Source organism: Schistocerca piceifrons, chromosome 2, assembly GCF_021461385.2.
Source record: "Schistocerca piceifrons isolate TAMUIC-IGC-003096 chromosome 2, iqSchPice1.1, whole genome shotgun sequence".
NCBI lineage: Eukaryota > Metazoa > Arthropoda > Insecta > Orthoptera > Acrididae > Schistocerca > Schistocerca piceifrons.
In genome coordinates this window covers 550,533,985-550,546,827 of record NC_060139.1, presented here as the reverse complement: position 1 = coordinate 550,546,827, position 12,843 = coordinate 550,533,985, and positions in this window count along the sequence as shown.

Here is a 12,843-nt window from a genome sequence, read left to right as displayed (position 1 = left end):
GGCAAGGGCATGGCTGCAGGGAGAACATTTTGTTCAGCGATGAACTTACATCAGCCACGAAATAAATTTGAAAAACTGATTGCAATATTAGAGAAAGCTGTATGTGTGATCAGTGAGGAAAGAATGAAACTGGCTGCTAGGGTAGCAATTGAAGAAAATGATGGATGTTCGGATATTGCAGTTGCACTTGATGGAAGTTGGCAGAAAAGAGGACATACTTCTCGAATGGAGTAGTGACTGTCACGAGTGTAGACACCGGTAAAGTGTTAGATATGGAGATAATGCATAAATATTGCAAACGTTGTAAAGCCAATGAACATAAAGAACATAACTGTGTGGCTAATTTTAGAGGAACAAGAGGTGGTATGGAAGTTCATGGAGTACAACAAATATTTCATCGCTCCGTTGAAACAAGAGGCGCACGGTGCACCAAATATTTGGGCGATGGTGACAGTAAGGCATACAACAATGTGGTGAACTCTAAGCCATATGCAGATACCATTATTACCAAAATATAATGTGTAGGCCATGTTCAAAAACGTTTGGGAACGAGGCTGAGAAAACTAACTGTTGATATGGGAGGAAAAAAATTAGAAGATGGAAAATTGTTGACCGGACAGGGTCGGTTAACTAAAACTGAAATAGAAAACTTGCAGGTATACTATGGGCAGGCAATTAGGAGAAATAAAGAAAATCTGGATCAATGAAGAGAGAGGTTTGGGCCATATTCTTCCATAAGTTCTCTACTGATGATAAGCTATGTTATGGACTGTGTCCATCAGGTGAAAATTCGTGGTGCAAATACAATAGGGCCCAGGCAACTGGAGAACCTTATTCTTACCAGCATTCTCTTTCTGCTGTTGTTATTACAGCAATTAAACCTATTTTCAGAGACTTTGCTCATCCTGACCTTCTAAGGAAATGTCTGCATGGGCAGACACAGAAACCAAATGAATGTTTCAACAGCATAATTTGGAACCGCCTTCCTAAAACTGTATTTGTAGGCATGCATACAATGAAACTAGGGGTTCATGATGCTGTTATTACATTCAGTTGTGGTAATATTGGAAAGTGTTGGATACTGAAAAAGCTGGGAATTAACCCTGGTGAAAATATGATCACTGGGCTGCAACATTGCGATAAAATAAGGATAGCCGATGCAGACAGATCTGCATCTAATATGTCCAAGAAAGCAAGACAAACATCCAGGAAAGACGCCCAGTAGCTCGGTACGGGCTTTTGTTGAAGTTTCGAGAAGATACCTTCACCAAGGAGTCAAGCAGTATATTGCTCCTTCCTACGTATATCTCGCGAAGAGATCATGAGGATAAAAACAGGGAGATTAGAGCCCACACAGAGGCATATCGACGATCCTTCTTCCTACGAACAATACGAGACTGGAATAGAAGGGAGAACCGATAGAGGTACTCAAGGTATCCTCCGCCACACACCGTCAGGTCGCTTGCGGAGTATGGATGTTGATGTAGATGTAGAAGGTGACAAAGAAGCTGGAAGACCTGCTAGAGGCCAAAGAAGGGCCAGGACAGTTTAAATTAACTGTAAGTAACAAATTTCAAAATTTTTTCTTTAAAGTCAATTTTCCGCAAACTAAAATTTTCATTACACATGCCCCATTATATCAGAAACTATCATAGATAAATGAATGAAATTTTCAGAGACTCTGCATAACATAAAAAAATCACGTCTGGGTCTACATTCATTAATATTCCCCCATTAGGAAGTTCACAAAAAAATATTGTCTGCAGAAAAAACTTAATATTTTTTGTTAATAAATTTAAAAAAGTATTTCTTAAAAACTACATAATGGATAAAGTAGATTCTAGTACAGTTGACTCTATTAGCATCCCTGAATTAAATAATTTTTTCAGAAATGGGTCAAATACTTGCCTAAATTAACATGGGTTAGACAGACAGGGTGTGGTCCCCTTAATTGGAAGTATTCTAATTTATCATTCCAAATGTGAACCAAAGGCGATTAATCGTTTTTTATCGTGCTACCAGTAGGGTTTTTGTAGTATACTACTACGGTGTCTCCTGTGTTTCATTTTCGTTTTGTTTACTTGTATTAGCATATTCTGATGCCGAATCAGTCCTTTGTTCATCCCATGTAACATTGTATCAGGGAACGACTTAAAATAACGTCTGCCATGAATTGTCAAAACAGATTGCAATATAACGTTTCCTTTCTTGAGATGGCTGTATGGTCTCGTTCCGAAAACGAGACATATTAGTAAAACAAGCAAGAGTGTAAACACTCATATGGAGCCATTCGAGAACGTTTGTGTGAACGTCCTCCTACTTGGAAAATATCTTTCCCTCCAAACTTTTAGTCAGCTTGCCGATTGCCTGGACGTTGCCGTCTGCGATCGATGTCGATGGCCTTCCTTTCCACGTCTGTGCGTCCTTGGTCAAACTGTTGGTACGATTTCAGACGGCTGGATGCGATGTTGCATTTGTCCACACAGCACCAGAATCTCATGGTGAATTTTGTGCGTAATTTAGACGTTCCGCCCGCAAGAATCGTACCGTGTCATCTACTCCACCTTTGGAGTACGTTTCCAGTTCCTGTGCCATTTCATTCCCACACTGTGATGCAGCTGTTATCCGTAGAGTTTCTGCAGGAAACCGGCACTACGTACTCTCTCCTGACAAGCCGCCATTCTTGTCGCGCATATGCAACTTACATTCTGAAGTCTCCGTGTATATACGGCGAATTCCATTATTGCCCATTTTGCTGTCGGGTATCCTTTGCAAACCTGCATGACTATGATGTTGATGATCTTCATTCTAAATTAAAATTTGTTTCAGGGGTGTAGCTTTTATTAATATATGATTTATACGTTTCCGACTGTCAACCAGCAGAGCAAATGAGGTTTTCTACATTATGGAAATGATATGAAGCACAGAGTTTTGTTAACACAGAGTTTCCTTTGTTTATGACTGTGATAGTATAGCCACAAATGTTTTCGGGTGGCAAGTATAACAATCACAACCTTGTACATTTTAATACCTTGTATGCAGTCCTTTTTGCTTAATCATTTGTTCAAACGCTTAGGCACGCTGTGAACGAGCTTTCGCGTATAATCAGGACTTATTTGTTGCCATTCTTTCAGTATTCGTTGCTTTAAAGCTGTTTTTGATGTCACTGGAGTTTGTCGACCTTTTCGCTTTAGTTCACTCCAAAGATTCCTATTGGGTTCAAGTCTGGACTCTGAGGAGGGGTATCCAAAACCTTAGTGCAATTACACAGCGTCCATAGTCTCACGATATCCGCTTTATGCTTCGGATCATTGTCTTGATACAATCTCAACGATCTCGAAAGCCCGAAGATTGTAGCACTTTGCGGTAAATTCCCTTTTAAGATGTTCAGATACTTATGCTTGTCCATTGTACCTTCAATGAATGCTAATTCACCTACCCCATATGACGACATGGAACGCCAAATCATGACGCATCCACCACAATATTTAGCTGTGGGTTGCAGATGTTTCGACTGAAATTCTTCACGTGGTTTTCTCCAAGTCATAGGTCTTCTGTTTGAGGAGAACATCTGTGTTTGACATTCATCGACAAAAATTACTTCGTCTCACCAATCGACACTTTTATTTACGCGCTGCTTCGCAAAGTCCAGTGGTTTCTTTCTATTCCTCTCATTTATCATACGCTTCTTCCTGCTACTCGACCATTATACCCCTCTCGTCTGATAAATTGTCGGACTGTTTCAGGGTGCACGTCCTTCTCATATTCCAGCAGCATCGCGGCAGAAATTTTGGTTGTCGACAATCTTGGGCTTGTTTCAATTTTTCGTATTACTCCGGTTTCCTCTCTTCTACTTAGCTTCTTTGGTTGCCGTGTTTTTAGTTTATATTCAAATCTATCTTCTCTTTTGAATCTCCGCATAATGTCACCTACAGTAATCTTACTTATTTGTAACAATGCGGCAATCTGTCTTTCGGAATGTTCTTTAGCGTGATGGAAAATAACAAATTGTCTCTTTTCAAATGTATTTTCTCTTTTCCGCCCCATCGTACTGTGTGCACCATGCGTGTTAACAACACGGAAACGCAGTACAGAATGAGCCCGCTCGGTTTACAGCTAGCACCACCACCGCCTATACGACGTGTGCCAGAATAATAAAACGACTGCATGTTGTGGTGGCTTATAATGCAAATATACATTGCACGTAGTTAATTATATTATACAGGGACCTGCTTGTGATACATTGTCAGACAATGTTCACACTACAGAATGGACCAGCAATTGCTTCTCGCAGGCCTTCAAATGTTCGAAGAGAACTTCACATTTCAGGAAGAATGAGGGTGGTCGAATATTTTTGTGATGCACTGTATATAAAAAACACAGTATCAAAAATATAATATCTAAAAAAGGGCTACTCATGCAGGGGTACATGCATGAAGCAACATTATTTATAAATATTATATTTTTATCATTGCCTTTTTATGTAAGTGTGTAATGTAACTGTTAAAAAAATCTGTGCTGGATAATGGTCTTTGACTGACATTGGTCCACAATAAAGAATAAATTGAACAGCAGTTTCAACATATATGGTGGTAAAGAACAGTATTGTTACTTTTCTATCGTTATTGTGATTTTTCAATCTTTGGTCTTCTCATTTAGACTTCCGGAAAATAAAAATTTTCGTCAACAACGTGGGGGCATCATCTTGGTGTCGAGACCTGAGGAGAAAAAAAATGCATCACACTCATGAACTTAAATTACTCTCGATTTCCATACCAGGTATCATCATCAGACAAAACTGTGTCGCACAGGTGTCACAAGTAAGTGACACAAGTTTACACAAGTAAGTGTGTGATATACACACCCTCATGTTTTGCGTAGCCTCCTCTATGATATAGATCTTTCTAAATACTCTTTTGGGCACAAGCAAACGCTACGCACAGGAACGCCGTAAAGGAGCTAAACCTGCACTCTCAGTGCAGTTCGGGCCCCGTTTAGTCGATCAGCGTGCTTCGAAGGGTCATTCCACAGCAAGGAGTTTGTCAGCACAGGGAGCTGCTCACCTAATAGGTGTGCACCACACTGAAGCAACTCTAACGTTTAACCATTATTATAAGACACGGAATACTGAAGATCTGTGTCGGAGAGGTCTGTCCCTGTCAGTAACACCAGCTGATGACCGCTGCCTACAAATTACTGCTCGTAAGTATCCCGAGGAGATTGCAGCAAAGCTGTGCTCTACCTTTTTAGATCCAGTTGGGAGGGCTATTTTCAAGTAGTCAAGACGCACATAGTCAGTTTTGCGTTTAGGCTTACATTACAAAGATAGCACCAATCCCAACCCCCAGTATTAGGTCGTGCTTTACAAGAGGGTGAGCGAACATCTGGAATGGAACATGACTCTCTGGTGTTGGGTTATCTTTGAGGGAACGTCTGGAATGGAACCTCGGTCAGTGGCGTTGGGTTCTGTTTGAAGGGACATCTGGAATGGCACCAGGGCCAGTGGCGTTGGGCTTTTTTCCCTCAAGGAACGTCTGGAATGGAACCTGAATCAATGGCGTTGAGTTCTCTTTGAAGGAAATCTGGAAAGGAACCAAGCTCAGTGGCATTGGTTGTTTTTGAGGGAACATATGGATTGGACCCTGAATCAGTGGTTCTGGAATCTCCTTTAAGGGAAATCTGCAATGGAATCAGACTCAGTGACACTAGGTTCTCTTCATTGACACGTTTGTGTGATGCCTGATGACTGTCGTAGGAGAGAGTGGAGCCACGCCTCAGGCTTGCAGTTTCACGGACTCTCAGTAGAGATGTGGGTCAGTTCAAAATGGTTCAAATGGCTCTGAGCGCCATGGGACTTAACGTCTGAGGTCATCAGTCCCCTAGAACTTAGAACTACTTACACCTAAGTAACCTAAGGACACCACACACATCCATGCCCGAGGCAGGATTCGAATCTTCGACCGTAGCAGTCGCGCGGTTCCGGACTGAAGCGCCTAGAACCTCTCGCCCACTGCGGCTGGCAGGTGGGTCAGTTATGTACCTGACTGTCATAATGTACGTTCACCAGATGACTCCTACTGTCAGGATTTCTGCAAGGGGTTCGCTGTTTGAAGACGAAAGTCCATGAGCACACGGCACTCATCTCATAAACGCCTAATGCCATCCTACAGAGGGCAAGAATCCATCAAATGGAATGGCCGTCGGAACATATTGACATGACCTCGACTATGTAGGCTTGGCACGAGTTGAAACTTTCAGAGCGTCATAGTACAACCAGAGGGTGATTAACTCAGGAGGGTCGTTATCTAAAAATAAGTAGCTACATTTCGACCACCTTGTCTGCAGCTTGCCAACGAGGCTCCAAAAAGGTAACAATGCACTGTGTGGAGCAACTTTTTACCGAACATTACCAAGCATCAATCAGATTTTTGCAGTAGTGCGAAGATGTGCTCTTTCCAAACGACTCTCTTTATTTTGGTCATTGTTTTAATTTATTTCAAGGTAACTTATTTTAGTTTTGTAAAGCTCGTTCTTCATTCTTGACTCCCCTTTAAGCTAAACCCACACATACTCGCTGGTGTTCACGCGGTGCAAAACTTTTTAGAGCAGTGTATACGGCATTTTTAAGCCTGAATGAGTGTACTGCTTCCACTTTCTTTTATTCTGACGAAAATGTGCAACTGTCGTCCGATATTTGCCAATGTGGAAAGAATCTTGATAGCTATATCGCTGAAACTGCAAGCAGCGGAAACAGACCCCCACCCTCACCCCCATCCCCGACTTGCTGTGACGTGGGCAGAGGCGGCAGAAGCCGCACAGACGCGTTCGGATCAGAGGGCTGCGGACGGTGGCCTGTGGGCCGTCCCTTATTCGGACGGCGGCGGGCTGGGGATCGCATCGCAGCTCCGACCACCGCTGGGCAACGGCCAAGCCCGCAGACTTCCGCACGCAATTACACGCACTTCCTGGCTGCGCTTTACGCGCCGCCGCATTCCGCTCGATATTGGCGTCATCAAGTATTTATTGCGGCCATCAAACATTCACTGCCGGCGACACGCCTCTCCGGCTGTGCATTTTCGCCGCAAAATAAATACCCTCCCCTAACGAGGGTGGGTGGCCGTGGAGGTGGGGGGGAGGGGGGGGGGGGGAGGCGAGGCGCTGGCGCTCGGTGGTGCGCGGCCCGCACGATTGTGACTTACACTTCTCTGTGTCCGATGTACACCAAAGCCGCTGCCGGTCTGCACACGTTCCACTGAACACAGGCTGCCGAACTGACAGATTGCTGCTACCATCGCAGTCAGGCAGTCTCGGAAGTGAGGGGATACAAGGATTTCATGGATTTGTTCATGATATTCATTTAACATACAGCAAAGGCGTGTTATCTGAATATCGATGTCGCCATTACTGACATGTGGTTGATGGGTCGTCTCGCACGAGCAACGCAGTTCAGCCAGTGTTGTAACAGACTCTTTGTACGTACCAGTTGATCACCATAATAATTGCGCAAATACTGTTATGCAAAGTGCAAATTCCTTCTCGCACGAGACAAAATTATTTGCATGTAGCGTGACGCAAACCCTTCGGATCAACGTAACACAGATTTTTACGTCCGCACCGGTAAGATCCCGTGATCCATAGGCAAAGCCAAATTCATTGTGCGATGAACACAGAAGGAATGCCAATAGCAGTAACCAGAAAATCAAAGTCCGCAACCAAGTCGGTATATATCAACACCAAGCGGAGCTTTGTAAGAACTCATGCAGCTTACTTCGAGGTGTGTGAGAAAAATAGTGAGATTAATTTTTTTATTTTTTCAAACAACAATATTGTTCCCTTCAAAGTAATTCCCTTCGGCAGATGCACACTGGCTGAGTCGTTCCCAAATGGTTCAAATGGCTCTGAGCACTATGGGACTTAACATCTGTGGTCATCAGTCCCCTAGAACTTAGAACTACTTAAACCTAACTAATCTAAGGACATCACACACATCCATGCCCGAGGCAGGATTCGAACCTACGACCGTAGCGGTCACGCGGTTCCAGACTTAAGCGCCTAGAACCGCACGGCCACACCGGCCGGCAGTCGTTCCCATCCTTGGTAGCAGCGCTGAAAGGCTTCAACTGGTAGGGTCTTACACATGTCACTCAAATACTTTTCAATGTTTTCAAGAGTCCCAAAATGACGTCCTTTTAAGACATTTTTCAATTTCAGGAAAAGGAAAGGGGCACTAGATCTCGGATCAGTTAAACAGGGGGGAGGGGGGGGGGCTTTGGAGCGACGGGAATGCCATTTTAGGTCAAAAATTCCGTGATGGAAGTGGGCGTGTGATGTGGGACGTTGTTATAATGCAGCATCCACTTGTCTGCAATGTCCGGCCTGCTCGATTCAACATTTTCTCAGCCTTTCAAGGACATGTTCGTAAAACTCTTGGATGACAATTTGTCCTGGAGGAACAAATTCTTTATGCACGATACCCCTGTCAGAAAAGCAAATCAGCATTGCTTTGGTCTTTAATTTGTTCATTAGAGCTTTTTTCGGTGGAGGAGAAGTCCCAGGGTGCCACGCCTCACTTTGCCGCTTTGTCTCAGAATCGTAAGCAGAAATCCAGGATTCATCACCCGTCATCACAGGGCTGAACAATTGGTTGTCTTTGGCAGACCTCTCAAGAAGATCGAAGCACACGATTCTTCGATTGTTTTTCCGCTCCGTTGTGAGGTTTTTTGGCACCATTTCGGCGCAAACCTTTCGCATGTGCAAAACTTCGGCCAAAATTTTTTGTACTGTGAAATTGTTTAAGCTTAACAGGTCACCCATTATCCGTATTGTTAAATACCGATCTGATCTTACAAGAGCATCGACAGTTTCGGCGTTTTCGTTGATTATCGAAGCGGAAGGTCTCCCTGAGCGAGATTCGTCTTCAACGTGTTCTCGGCCTTCCAAAAATGATTTTTGCCGGCGAAAACCTTGTGCTCTTTAATAATTGTTGCCATAGGCCTGCTACGACTTTTCACAGGTTACGCTCGTGGATTATCCAAGTTTAACACAAAACATGAGGGCATAATGTTGCTCTAAACTACACTGTTTCATTTTCGTAACAAACAACAAGAACACAACTTCTTTGACGGCGCTCTCAAACATTACGTGATGGCTCTTCGGAGCTGAAACTCGGACTGGACATCTGAAAGGGACGAACACATCGGTCTGTACACGCAGAACAGCCCAAAGTTGCTGCATCGCTCACAGTGTCGTCAGTTTCATTACTTCCCTCACACACCTCATATTTATGACTGACTCGCTGTCATGAAGCTCCGTGCTGCCAGCGGCCGGGCTCACGTCAGACGTGCAGACATCGAAGATCGGTACAACCACAAGCCTTAAACCGTTAGAAATGTAGCGTTTTCTGTCCACATTAGCGGCTATCCGAAAGGTAGGTGATCTTCTTGAGTACCAGGTGAGACCTCATATCATTACTCTAGGCGTTGCGCCCATTTAACATTGAAGACTGCAATCTGGCAGCTTTCGTTCCCTGTGGAGCCTCTACACACGGACACGTTCATCGCGATGTTGTACGCAGAGGATCGTCTGAGATGAAGACGTGGTGCTTCTCCTGTGTCCAATGTTGTCATTAGTCGCACCGCTGTCTCCGCGCTTCTTTCTGACGTCCTAAGGGAACTCACATCAACGATCTCCATGCTGACTGTCCGAGATGCTGCAGATGGGTTGACGTCTTTCTCCAAACAAGGCCCTCCCGCCCAGCGCAATACAGCAACTCGACGTGGAATGGACTCAACAAGTCGTTGGAAGCCCATTGCAGAAATACTGAGCCATGCTGACTATAAAGCCGTCCATAACTGCGAAAGTGTTTACGGTGCTGCAGGATTTTTTGCACGAACTGATCTCTCGATGATGTCCCATAAATGTTCGATAGCATTCGTGTCGGGCGTTATGGCAGGCCAAATATTTCGCTCGAATTATCCAGAATGTTCTTCAAACTAATCGTGAACAATTATGACCCAGTGACAAGGTGCATTGTCGTCCACAAAGGTTTCATCCTGGTTTGGGAACATAAGAACCATGACTGGCTGCAAATGGTCTCCAAGTAACCGAACAGAACCATTTCCAGTCAATTATCGGTTCCATTCCAGCTGCACACAGCCCACACACCATTATGGAGAGACCACCAGCTTGCACAGTGCCTTGTTGAGAACTTGCTTCGTGGGGCCTGCGACATACTCGAACCCCACCATCAGCTATTACCACCTGAAATTGGGACTCACCTGACGAAGTCACGTCTAGGACCCAACCGATATGATCACCAACTCAGGAGAGGCGCTGCAGGCGATGTCGTGCTGTTAGCAAAGGCATCGCGTCAGTCGTCTCCTGCCATAGCCCATTAAGGCCAAATTTCGCCGCACTGTTCTAAGGGATACGTTCGTCGCATGTCCCGCATTTTCTGCGTGTATTTCACACAGTGTTGCTTAACTGTTATCACTGAAAACTCTACTCAAACGCTTCTGCTCTAGGTCGTTAAGTGAAGACAGTCGGCCGTTGCCCGTGGTGAGACGTAAAGCCTGAAATTTGATATTCTGGGCCTGCTCCCGATACAGTGGTTCTCGGAATTTTGAATTCCCTAACGATTTCCCAAGTGGAATGTCCTATGCGTCTAGCTCCAAGTACCATTCCGCGTTCAAAGTCTCTTAATTCCTGTTGTGCGGCCATAACCACATTGGAAATTTTTTCACATGAATCACTTGAGTAAAAATGACGGCTTCGACAGTGAACTGCCCTTCTACAACTGGTGTTCGCGATTTTGCCGTATGTAAATGTGCATATCCCTATCCCATGACTTTTGTCACCTTATTGTATGATTTCTACTGTTATTTTATTTGTGATCTTACTACTACAAAGGATTGACTAAATTGTCGATTAACACGTTTCCGCAGCCCAGTCTTATTTTTAAAATCTTCACACCTTACATTTGCTTGTATAGTTACACATAGGAATGTAAAAGAACAACATTTAATACGAAAATTCCTGGCATCTAAATCATTCTCGTAGCCACCCACTATCACGTATTCACTTTTCTTCGTATTACGTTTGAAACCCACTTGTTATAGTCCTCAGCTTCCTCAATGTATCACTAGGGTTGTCACTTTCTTAGGCAGTTATCACCTGGTCAATAGCTCATAACACAGAGTGGAAGTTATTATATCCCACTGTCATTCCAATCGGGCTTCATTTTCTCCACGTCTTCAATACTTCATACAAATAAATTAAAAAAGAAGAGAGGCGTCACTGGACAACTCTGTCGAGCCCTATCGCTAATTTGTTAATCCTCTAATATGTCATCCAGCGTCACTGCTCTCGTGAATTCACAATACGGAGCTCTAAATGAATTAATGGAGGGTATTAAGAAATCATTATCCCTCATGTTCACCCATAACTTGTTAAATGGTACTGCACGTTTTTTTGCGTCTGCGAATACATACACTGTTCACCCTCTTTCAATACTTTTTTGTTTGTCACTTATGTATGAAAACAGCATCTACACGTACATAACCGACTGAGCGTCTAACTCACCCGTCCTGAAACCGTTATTTTCACTGGCATATTCTATTCATCACAATTCCAGTTTCTTGTTTTTCTTTCTTTTTTAAAACAAATGTAATGTTTGAAACTACAGATCGTGACATACTGTACGAACAGGGTAATTTATTACAGATTCTCTAACAATTTGGCAACACCCACCATGACAGACTATCTTTACTTTTTCGACTATTGTGTATACATTTGTGTGGACATTTAGTACAGTAGGGCAGGCGGAGGTGGGTAGTGGGGGCGTTGATTTGCAGCGCGGTTGTCGTGTTACTATTTGATCAAGTTCCAGACATGTTACATCGCTGAAGTCGCCTTGGAAGGCTTTTTCCAATGATATGTAAGAAATACATATCCATTAAATAATTAAGAAAAGCAACGAAGAAGCTGGCGCAATTCAACATTCATAAACGTTAAAAATGATTTACGAGTATCTGAAGACTCATCGCAATGTCCGCTCTGACTTAGCAAGTACAGCATTTTGATACATTTACTCGTTATGGATATACATGGTTACTATAAAAGCGTCATTCGTTTTCAGAGTGCTATATTTTCTAAAATATTAGAGGTACAAATATTACTGACCCATGAACAGTACCGTAAACTCACCGCGTGTGCATTGTGCCCACCAGTTGGCGTTACGAGTCAGTGCATTGACAAAATAGAGACAAAGAACGAAATAGTTTGTGTTTGTTGGAATACACTAGATGTTTATATGTTACAACAGTGCAGCTTGTATTCAGCAAGAGCTGTGGAAAAGAATCGCCTAGTAAACACTGGTTGTCTACGTTAACAGAAAAGTATCGGTTGACCGAGTTTGCCAGATGCAACTGTGGAGAGGGTGAAGCCACGAAATCGGACTACCACAGCAAAATATGTGGAAAATTACATTTCAAACGGTACCATTTGCAGCTCATGCAACTATTAAAACCCAAAGATTATTGCCGGCGCCTTTAATTTTGCATCACAAAGCAGGAAGCACACGAAGGTGAACATTTCGCTGCCAAACTGGTATTCAGCGACGAAGCTACCTTCCACTTATCTGGTAAGGTTGGCCGCCATAAGGTGATAGTGTGGGACACTAAAAATCTTCCACAGATAGTGGCGCATGAACGAGATTCTCCGAAATTTCGCAGGCGAAACTGTACGGACCGTTTTTCTTCTCGGAGAAAACTGTGACGGATACCTCGTACCTTAGTATGTCGCAGTTGTTACAGGGTGTCTACGTGGACAAGAAAAAAAAATCCC